This window comes from Balaenoptera physalus (genome assembly GCF_965194825.1).
Source record: "Balaenoptera physalus genome assembly, chromosome: 16".
NCBI classification, from domain to species: domain Eukaryota; kingdom Metazoa; phylum Chordata; class Mammalia; order Artiodactyla; family Balaenopteridae; genus Balaenoptera; species Balaenoptera physalus.
The window spans coordinates 71,752,887-71,764,692 of NC_138898.1; the positions used below are offsets into that span (position 1 = coordinate 71,752,887).

An 11,806-nucleotide genomic window follows, 5' to 3' on the forward strand; every position below is an offset into this window, starting at 1 on the left:
TATGGGGTCACAATCATTTTTTCTCAGAACTCTGTAAACATTTTTGCCACTGCCTTCTAATACTCACTTTTGCAGGGGAACAATCTGATGCATCATTTTTTTTCCTGCCCTTTTTTTTTTTTTTAATTTATTGTATTTTGGGCTGTGTTGGGTCCTCATTGCTGTGTGCAGGCTTTCTTTTTTAGTTGCAGTGAGCAGAGGCCACTCCTCTTTGTGGCGTGAGGGCCCCTCACTGCAGTGGCTTCTCTTTGTTGTGGAGCATGGGCTCTAGAGTGCAGGCTTCAGCAGTTGTGGCCCATGGGCTTAGTTGCTCTGCGGCATGCGGGATCCTCCCGGACCAGGGCTCTAACCCGTGTGCCCTGCACTGGCAGGCAGATTCTTAACCACTGTGCCACCAGGGAAGCCCTCCTGTCCTTTTTAATCATCACATTTTAACCTACCTAACTGACCTTAATATTTTTTTATACCTAGAATTTATAAAAATCCACAAAATATATCCATGTGCAGGCTCTTTTTTCCAGTTAATCCTGAGGATAAATCAGGAAACCCTTTTGACATAAAGATTTAAATATTCAGGTCAAGTACATTTTCTTCTTTTCTTCAATTATTTCTTCTCCTCCATCTACTTCACTTTGTATTTCTGGAATTTCTTTTACATAAATATCGAATCATTTGATCTAGTTTGACATCGTATTTTGTCGTTCAGGATTTTTGTTTCTTTGTCTTTTTTAACCAAGTTCTAGAGGGGTTTCTTAATAAAGCCTTTTAATTAATTTATTTGATTGTGCTATTCCATTTTTTTCAATCATGCTTTGTAGCTCCAAAAATTCCTTTTGCTTCTCTAATACCTTTTCATAGTATCCTGCTTTTACTTGTATCATTGCCGTATCCTCCCAAGTCTCACTGCAGTAATATGGCTTCGCAACATATCACTTGTTTTGAGTCCTCAGAGACTCGCTCTGATGAATTTCTTCATGTGTTTAGAGAGTTTTCTCGGAAATGAGGTGAAGATAGTTCAATGTCAGTAGCTGAGTGAGCTTCATTAATAATTCCTCACGTTGATGAATTGTGAGGCCAAAGGAGAAGGAAATTCTACATTAGAATGTCTGTTTATCTAATTGGCCTCATTTGCAGAAAGTTGAGATAAACATACCCCTCTGTTTATGGCATATGACCATCTTCAGGCTGTGAAAATCCTTCTTCCCTTATTTTATTTATGCATTTATATAGTTATTCCCCTCATCCTAGAATTCTGAGTGTGCCAAAGTTAGTGCCAAAGGAAGCATATATTATTTAGGGTACAGGCTATGCTGCTGAAACAAAGACCTAACAATGCGATACCTTAAATAAAAGGCTTTTATTTTCTCTCACACAATAGTCCAGAGCTGCCGGATTGCACTGCCCTCCTGACACGTGGCTTCCATTTCTGCTCCAGGTGTTATCATTTTCTGGCCAGCAAGAAGGGGGAAAGACAGGAAGTGGAGGGAAACCTGCTTCCTTTTAAAAGATGTGATCTGGACATTGTACATACCACTTCCTCTTACACTCTCCCAGCCAGAAATTAGTCACATGGCCATACCTACCCTTAGGAGGCTGGGAAATGCAGCCTCTGGCAGCATAGAGAAGACGTGATAATGCAGGACAGTTATCAGTGTCTACTGCAGAGAACAAGGTCATCAACCCAGAGAAATAAATTCACTTCTCAACGCCTCTTAGCACTTGCTTAAGTGTCAACAGAATTTCATGGGCCAGAGCAGGAAACCGGATGGCACCCCCAGCCCCAAACCGTAGTGAATGATCTACCCCAGAGTTTTTCTGAACGCCAGCCATTTTAGAGCCAACTTCACAATTTTTGCCACATTTATCATCTGTGTCCCATGCAAAATCATGTTGTAGCCTTTATACCTGAGGTGCATGCAGCTTCCCGATCTGTCATCATCACTCCTGCAGATGCTCCCGACTCCTTCATCATGTCCTCCCCTGGTTAACAAGGAATGTACTGCATCTGGGAACCACAAAAATACCCTGTCATCCAGGCCTCACCTTAGACCCATCAGATCAGAATATTAGGTGAGGGTTCTAGACTTCAGACAAATTTTAAAACTCCCCGGGGGATTCTTATGTGCAATGAGGGAAGAGATCCACTGCCTTAACATTTAGGAATAATCCTAAATTTCCACAAAGAGCAGGAAAGCTTTCTTCCTTTTTATTTCTTAAGAAGAGAGAGGGCTTCCCTGGTGGCGCAGTGGTTGAGAATCTGCCTGCCAATGCAGGGGACATGGGTTCGAGCCCTGGTCTGGGAAGATACCACATGCCGCAGAGCAACTAGGCCCGTGAGCCACAATTACTGAGCCTGCGCGTCTGGAGCCTGTGCTCCGCAACAAGAGAGGCCGCGATAGTGAGAGGCCCGCACACCGTGATGAAGAGTGGCCCCCACTTGCAGCAACTAGAGAAAGCCCTCGCACAGAAACGAAGACCCAACACAGCCATAAATAAATAAATAAAAATTTTTAAAAAAAGAGTAGATTTAAAAAAAAAAAAAGAAGAGAGAGCCTTCCTATATACAATGGAATATTACTCAGCCATAAAAAGAAACGAAATTGAGTTATTTGTAGTGAGGTGGATGGACCTAGAGTCTGTCATACAGAGTGAAGTAAGTCAGAAAGAGAAAAACAAATACCATATGCTAACACATATTTATGGAATCTAAAAAAAAATTTTTTTAAAGGTTCTGATGAACCTAGGGGCAGGACAGGAATAAAGACGCAGACATAGAGAATGGACTTGAGGACACGGGGAGGGGGAAGGGTAAGCTGGGATGAAGTGAGAGAGTGGCATTGACATATATACACTACCAAATGTAAAATAGATAGCTAGTGGGAAGCAGCTGCATAGCACAGGGAGATCAGCTCGGGGCTTTGTGACCACCTAGAGTGGTGGGAAAGGGAGGGTGGGAGGGAGACACAAGAGGGAGGGGATATGGGGATATATGTATACATATAGCTGATTCACTTTGTTATACAGCAGAAACTAACACACCATTGTAAAGCAATTATACTCCAATAAAGATGTTTAAAAAAAATTAAAATTATGGTATACCGCCCCCCCCAAAAAAAAGAGAGTGCCTTGCTCAGCCCTGGCTTGGATGAGGGTGGTTCATCTTACAAACCTAACATCACATTTAGGCTCATCCTAGGGGGATAAGGGAGCCAAGGGGGATTTTTTTTTTTCAGTGGCTCAGGCAGACAGAAGAGGATGTATATTTTCCCATGGCCATTCAGCAGGTCAACAAGCTCCTAACTCCCTCCCCAAAGCTCCAGCCACACGACCTTTCAACATGGCCCAAGCCTAGGTCACTGAGCTCCAAGGCCTTTCCTCATCCACCCCCCTGGATGAAGATCAGAGAAATCCAATCGTTAATCCAATTAACACCAAGCACCAGACATTTTTCTAAGTACTTTACATATGTGACATTGAGGCATAAAAATGTTAAACAATTTGCCTAAGGCCAGAAAGTTAGGAAGTGGAAAAGCTGAGATTTGAACCCAGGTGGTCTGGCTCCAGAATCCATGATATTAAACTGCTACATTAGACCAACCCTGCTGCAGGAAGGAGGTGGCAACTCCCACCCTTATGACCACAGGTCAGAAAGAAGCCAGCTTGAGATTCAGAGTGAACAAATCTTTGTTGAGTATTTAAATGTGCGGGGAAACTTCCACTCCACCGCTTGTGGAGGTTCTGCAGCAACAGAACCTTAAGCCTTCCCCTCTTCCTGTCCTTGCCCCCTCGCCCGCCTGTTCCCCAGGTTCTCCCACCCTGGAGCATCTCTGGAGCATCTCTGCCCCAGCCTGCTCTCTGACAACCCTCTGGGGGGCTGCCTTCCTCCTCATTCTCTAAGCCCAGGATGATTCAGCCAAGACTGGTCATCTGGTCACCCAGCTCTGACCACAGCCCCTTCTCCCGCTCCCACTGGGGTGGGGAGGAGGGTCAGTACGCTCCAGACACACGGTCTGAGCTACTGCGCAGAGGCAGGCTCTCTGCCCTCAGCCTGAAGGGAGGGTCTGGCTGCTGAAGCCCCATTAGCCCAGACACGCAGGCTTGGGAGACGGCAGTCAGGGAACACAAGAGTGGTTGTTAAGTAGAAAGCACCACGCGTGTCGCCCCTGTTATCCCCTTTCTGCACTGTCACTCTGACAAGCTCTGACACAGGGGCATTAATTTTTCATGCCACCCTGCCGCAGACACACAGATTTGTTTGGAGCGACGACATAACGAAATCCAAATGTGGCTGGAAGCCCAGGGCTGAGATGCTGAGACCACAGGTCACACATCCTGTCCCCGCCTCACCCACCTGTCCTGTGACACCTGCAGCCGCCGCTTTACATCTGCCACACCCCGTGGCGCCGAGGAGCCAAAGGTGACTGGCGAGGAGAGGGAATACGATATTCTCAGTGGGTAGCAGGAAAGTTGATTAAGAAAAATTCACTCCCTCAGTGCGATTTCTGATCTCATGTTTATCTTCATTTGAACCATCCTGGGTAGATGTGTTTTAATTGCAAGCCACTTCCATTCTTTTTCCAGAAGCAGGCAGGGCATAAATTATAAAATAAATAAATGATTAAGGAACATCTAATTATTGTTATTAGTTTCTTACTGGAAGGTACTTCTAAGCTGCTTCTTATTAAAGTCATTCATCAAGGAGCCACTGTGCCCTTTCTGGAGGCGCTGCTCCCAGGACTGACACGAGGCTCGCTGTCTCACAAAACCCGCGCTGCTTAATAAACAAGAGAATATTGATGGCTGTGAATTCTTCCCTCAGCCTAAACTCCAGCTTGATGGATTGATGCTTCCTAAACATGGAGAATATTTCTCTGGCCATTCATCAGCCCCACCACAAATACAGGTGTCAGCACGAACAGACGTCAGCCTCTAAGTGTCTCCCGCAGAGCAGACGTGGAGAGAAAGCCTGCATTTCCCACATAGGGATCTCATCAATTTTTCATGTGCTGCAGTCCCTTGACTTATTAAATATTTATAACAATGTCACTATTTACCAAACAAGCTACCAGGCTGTGTCCAAGGCCCCCAGAGCCAGACTCCTTTGTGTACAGAGCAGGGACCTCCCTCTGGCTCCCTTCTTCCTCTGGAGAACCTTCTTAGTAGAGGCCATTGGGTCTGGCAGACAGATTTCTCTGCCTTCCTGCACAAACGCCTCTGTAGGTTCTCCCCAGGCTTTGGTAGAGGGAACTGCGGGGCCGGAGGTGCATCACCCTGCTGGAGACCAAAGCATGAGGAAGCTAAGGTGTCGTGAGTGGGGACTCCCACCGGGGGCCCCCTTGCCATTCCGCCATCCTTGCCACGCTGACCTCACCTTTCCCCTGATCTGCTCCCCATGTCACTCTCTCTGTCTGAGGCCACAGTTCAGAGCTCTAATGCTTCCAGGTAATGGCAGATTATGTCTCCAGGCAAGAGACCAAGAACTCATTGGCTCCACAGAGATTAACTGAGCACCTGCAGGTGTAGGGCGCTGCCTTGGGTGCTGGGGACAACGCAATGTGGCAGACGTGGGGCTATCTCCCCAGTACTCATCCCCCTCAAGTTTCTTCTCTGCCGGAGCCCATCCTTCCAACCCCCAACACTGGCTGGAAATGCCAGTTACTCACTTCCTTTGCTTTCCTTGCAACTTGGTTACAGGCAGGTAACCAAGCTCCTGGTCAACGGGATCTGAGGGGAGGTTTTCAGAGAGCAGGGGGGTAGATCTGAGAAACATTCCCCACCTGGGCAGAGAAAGGCCCCATCTTTTTCAACTGGATGTCGTCACTGAAGGCCAAATCTGAGGACACACGCTAACCTGCTGAGAACGGCAGAGGGAAGAGCCTCGGTCCTGGCTGACTCTGTTGAGGCACTGAGAACCCTGCACCTGCCCTGTTTCTGGACTTCCTGTTAAGTGAGGTTTTTAAGATGTCTTTCTTTCACCACTGGAATACCCCAGTAATAAAAAAATTGTTGCAGGCCAAATCCACTACTGGATGCTAAAATTAGTTGGCCAAAGGAGGAGAGACAGAATATTTGCATGATTTAACATCACCTCCCCAAGACATTTATTAAGTTCATAAGGAAAAATAGTAACTTTACAGTGGAGAAACCCAGAAGACGCCACCTTAACCAAATGGCCAAGGTTTTAACATCACCAGTAATAAGACATATCAATGTCACATTCTCCCTCTGATGCACTGCTTTGGGGATATTCTTGCCAAAAAATGCAAAACCTCAATCTAACCATGACAAAGCATGAACTAAATCCAAACTGAGACACATTCTATACAATAACTGGCTCATACTCTTCAAAATTGTCAAGTTCATAAAAGAGTGAGGGCTGTCAATTTGGAGGACCTAAGGAGACATGTCACTTAAATGTAACGTGAGATCTGGGGTTGGTTTCTGGAACAGAAAAAAAGACATTAGTGGACAAACTGGTAAAATCCAGATAAAGTCTGTAGTTTAGTTAATAGTATTATACCAATGTTAATTTTGAGTTTTAATAAGCATTATGGTCCTGCAGTATGCTGACATTAGGGGAAGCTGAGCAGAGGACATGGTAATCCTCCGAACTATTTTTGTAACTTTTCTATAAGTATAAAATTATTTTTTTAAGTTTCAAAAAATTAAGCCATGGACACTCCTAAATTCTGTTTCCAAAAAGTAGCAATTTCCTTACTTCCTGAATTTGCTGTAGTAAAAAATTACTCAGAGATTACACACAAAAGAGGACTTTATACAGTGTAGAAGGATTCCCCTTCTAGTAACTACATTATTAAATGCAGTTGAATATGTTAATTATTAAATTCCCTTATTTAATATAGTGTAGGGTATTGGAGTAATAATGTAAAAAAACACAAGTTTTGAAGTAGCAGACCTAGGTTCATATCCAAGATGTACCACTAATGACTAGTGTGATTTTTAGGTAAGTTATTTTCTCTCTCTGCACCTCAGTATACATATGTATAACACTGAAATAGTGGAGTCTACTTTGTTTGGACATTTTGTTCCTTAGAGCTGAGAACACCCAAAATGACATAAGTAACAGAGCAAAGACAGACAAAGACTCTGATCTCATGGTAACTATGTTTTGGTGGGGCAGACTCATGATAAACTGGTGCTAGTGAATAAATAAATAAGAGTTTCATAGGTTTGTTTTCTATATCTGTGACTATTTCTGTTTTGTGAATAAGTTCATTTGTACCATTTTTTTAGATTCCACATATAAGCAATATCCTATGATATTTATCTTTCTCTGACTTACTTCACTCAGTATGACAATATCTAGGTCCATCCCTGTTGCTGCAAGTGACATTATTTCGTTCTTTTTGGGGGGTAAGGAGGGGGAGGGATAAACTGGGAGATGGGGATTGACACATACACACTACTATATATAAAATAGATAACTAATAAGGACCTACTATATAGCACAGGGAATTCCACTCAACACTCTGTAATGGCCTATATGGGAAAAGAATCTAAAAAAGAGTGGATATATGTACATGTATAACTGAATCACTTTGCTGTACACCTGAAACTAACACAACATTGTAAGTCAACTATACTCCAATAAAAATTTAAAAAAAAAAGAATTTCAGAGACCGAGGAGTGTTATGAAAATACAACAGGGAAATGAAATAAAGAATGACTGCAGAGCTCTATTTACAATAGCCAGGACATGGAAGCAACCTAAGTGTCCATCAACAGATGAATGGGTAAAGAAGATGTGGCACATATATACAATGGAATATTACTCACCATAAAAAGAAATGAAATTGAGTTATTTGTAGTGAGGTGGATGGACCTAAAGACTGTCATACAGAGTGAAGTAAGTCAGAAAGAGAAAAACAAATACCGTGTGTTAACACATATATATGGAATATAAAAAAAAAATGGTTCTGAAGAACCTAGGGGCAGGACAGGAATAAAGATGCAGACGTAGAGGGCTTCCCTGGTGGCGCAGTGGTTTAAGAGTCCGCCTGCCAGTGCAGGGGACACGGGTTCGAGCCCGGGTCCAGGAAGATCCCACATGTCGCAGAGCAACTAAGCCCGTGTGCCACAACTACTGGGCCTGCGCTCTAGAGCCCGCGAGCCACAACTACTGAAGCCTGCATGCCACAACTACTGAAGCCCATGTGCCTAGAGCCCATGCTCTGCAATGGGGGAGGCCACTGCAATGAGAAGCCCACGCACCGCAACGAGGAGTAGCCCCCGATCACTGCAACTGGAGAAAGCCCACCACAGCAAAGAGGACCCAATGTAGCCAAAAAAAAAAAAAAAAAAAAAAAAATCTTTGAAAAAAAAGATGCAAACGTAGAGAATGGACTTGAGGACACGGGGAGGGGGAAGGGTAAGCCGGGACGAAGTGAGAGAGTGGCATGGACATATATACACTACCAAATGTAAAATAGATAGCTAGTGGGAAGCAGCCGCATAGCACAGGGAGATCAGCTCAGTGCTTCGTGACCACCTAGAGGGGTGGGACAGGGAGGGTGGGAGGGAGACGCAAGAGGGAGGGGGTATGGGGATATATGTATAGGTATAGCTGATTCACTTTGTTATAAAGCAGAAACTGACACACCATTGTAAAGCAATTATACTCCAATAAAGATGTTAAAAAGAAAGAATGACTGCAGAGCCGGGCAACAACGACTCTGGATACGGGGGTCCAGAGAGGACGTCCTGGGGTTCCATTTGAGATGAGAAAGGACTTGCCACATGAACATGCAGGGGACGAGCATTCCGGGCAGAGGAAACAGCAAGCGCAAGGCCCTGTGGTCAAGACACTCAGGTGGCTTCTGTGCCTGCAGTGAAGGAGAGCGACATAAGATGGGGTTGGAGAAGTGGGCAGATTTATTTAAGAGGCTGATGCAGAAGCCCAGTCAAGGTACTACAGTGCCTTGGACTCGACTCGGGTGTCATCAGTGGAAAGAAAGAAAAGTGGGCAGGACATTAATTGTGGAAGTAGGCTTGGACAGGGCTTGCAAATGGATTAGATGTAAGGATGGGGGCTGAGAGGAAAAGCAGAGTCAAGGATGGATCCCTGGCTTCTGGACTGAGTGACTAGAGTGGATGGTGATGGCATTTACTGAGCCCTAGAAGGGGATGGGAAAATGGATCAGAAGCAATATTTAAAGAGTTAATGGCTGAAAACTTTCCCAAGTCTGATTCATGAAGTGCAGGATAGAAACAAACAAAACAATAACCCCACACTAGGCCCATCATAATGAAACTGATGAAAACCAAAGAGAGGCATCTTCAAAGCATTTAGAAAAAAATAATAAAATACCTTCAAAGGAACTGACTTATCAACAGAAATAATAAAAAGCAAAAGACCATGGAATGAAAATGAAAGAAAATAACTTGCAACCTAGAATTCTATTCCCAATGAAAATACCCTTCAAAGGCAAAATAAAGACATTTCCAATCACATAAAAACTAAGAGAATGCATCATTAGCACAGGCTTGAAAAAGAAACACTAAAGGGAATTCTTCAGGAAGAAGGAAAATGATCACAGAATAAATACTGAAATGCAGGAAGGAATGCAGAGCAATGGAAAGTAAATATCTTGGTAAATCCATGTGAATACTGACTTTTAACATTAATAATAATAATGTTAGTTATGACATCTAACATTAATAATAATAATCTTAGTTACATGAGTTATATATACAGTCATCCCTCAGTATCACGGGAGATTGGTTCCAGGACTCCCCGCACCCCGTCAATACCAAAATCCAAGGATGCTCAAGTCCAAGGATGGCATAGTACAGTCGGCCCTCCATATCCATGGGTTCTGCATACGTGGATTCAACCAACTGTGATACGGAACCTGCAGGTAGGGAGGGCCGACTGTATATGTATGTTAAATACACATAGAATTCGAATACACAACAAATAGCAAATGGCAGAAAGGGTAAAATGGAATTAAAGTGTTCTAAGACTCTGAAGGGGTAAAAATCACTAGTTTTTCCTAGACTCTTATAAATCAAGAATGCATGTTGAAATCACAAGGATAACCACTGAAAGAAGAGAAGAATGAATAACAAACAGAGGTGTAAAACTGGAATTTAAAAAACGATTGATCTAAAAGAAGGAGAAAAAGAAATACAAAACAGGTGGGATAAATATTAAAGAAACAGTGAGATAGTATTATAGATGAAACTAAATACATTAGTGATTATATAAAATGTAAATAAACCAAGCACCCCAATTAAGCCTCCCAATGATCATATAGATACAATTAGACACACGGAACAGGTGAAGAATTTGAGGCCCAGGGAAGTTAAGTAACCTGTCCAAGGTTGTCCAGCTAGGAAGTCATGGTACCAGGATTCGAACCTAGCAGCCTGTCCTCGGGGTCTCTGTCCAGCTAACACTGCTTTAGGTCAGCCCTTCCACCGGGCTCTACTCAGATTCCTGCAACAAGTTCCTAACCAGGGCTCGCTGGTGCCACATCGTTGCCATGGTGACCATGCTACGTCACAAACTGGATCTCATCTCTCTCTTAAATTAAAATCTCTTCCTGGATTCTCATTTACTTCAGGACAAATGTGTAAGGTCAAAAAAGGTCCTGCTAGATGAAGCCTCTGCCAACCTCCCTCTCCCTTCATCCACTACGTCCTGCCTTCCTGCCCTACATTCCAGGAAGACTGGACTCCTGGGGTTTCCAGAAAGTACAAGCAGTTTCCCCAGCCTGGAATGTATGAGTCATGCTCCAATGTCCCCTCCTCTGTAGAGCTCCCAGGAAGGTCAGGGTCAGCCCCCCCTCCCCATCCCCTAAGCCCTTTCTCTGCGCCACACACTGTGCTGAATGCTTTACAGGCATCGTTCCCATTTAACCCTCACAACTCCATGATGCAAGTACCATCATTCTTCATCTTCTAGATAGGAAGGCAGAAAGGCTAAGTGGATTACCCAAGCAAATCCATTAATCCAGTTAGTAAATATTTACTTAGTAACTATCGTGGGCCTGGCACTCTCCTAGGTGGTGGGAAAAGAGCAGCAAGCTGAACAAACAGCCCTGCCCTCCTGTGAGCATATATACCACAGGTATGTAGTATACATTGCATATATATTGTATAGATACTGTGGTTGTTGGTACTAAGTGATATGAAGAAAATAAAGTAAGGAGGAGGGAGAGAATGTGAAGCTGGCTGCAGTGTTTTAAAAGGTGGACAGGGGAGGCCTGAGACGCTAACATCTGAGCAAAGACATAGGAGATAAGGGAATGAGCCCTGGGGCATCTCAGAGACAAGGTTTCTGAGCAGAACAGCTGGAAGTGGCTGCCGGTGGGGTGGGAGATGCCTAGAGGGAGGAACAGTGAGTGAAAGGCATGGCAGCACACACTGAAATCTTCGTTATCTACCAACCAACCTGACCCCTGACTAGACAGCAAGCCCCGCGGAGTATGGTCCTATCTCCAGACAGGAGGCGTTGCTAAACGAAGAAACTTGGACTTTAATTCTGAATAAGACAGTTAAAGGGGCACCTTCCCCAACACAACCTTTTATGGATTTGGAACCCTGAGGCTGGCGCTGACCATCCTTGGGCCACACTGCGCCATCCTCCACCCTGTGTCTTCCCTTCCCGGCTCTCCGAAGGAATCTGACCCTGCGTCCCTATGTCTTGGGAACTGGATCTGTACACTGTGGGCCTCTATGAAATCTTCCTGAACAAAGGAAAGGTACAGAAGGAGAGCCTGCCAGCGCCAGGGAGGCTTATCACAACTGAAACCCTTGCTCACTTTTAATGCTCCTCAACTCG

At 44.3% G+C, this 11,806-nt stretch overlaps 1 protein-coding gene across 1 annotated transcript in view; it reads right to left on the reverse strand.

The window, feature by feature from the left end:
• Window positions 1-1,902: 1,902 nt before the first annotated feature.
• USP31 (ubiquitin specific peptidase 31) overlaps window positions 1,903-11,806 on the reverse strand; it is a 95,964-nt gene continuing 86,060 nt past the window's right edge. Inside the window, exon 17 of the mRNA XM_082430940.1 lies at window positions 1,903-2,005. The gene's annotated coding sequence lies outside the window, so the exon portion shown is untranslated. The remainder of the gene's footprint in view (window positions 2,006-11,806) is intronic.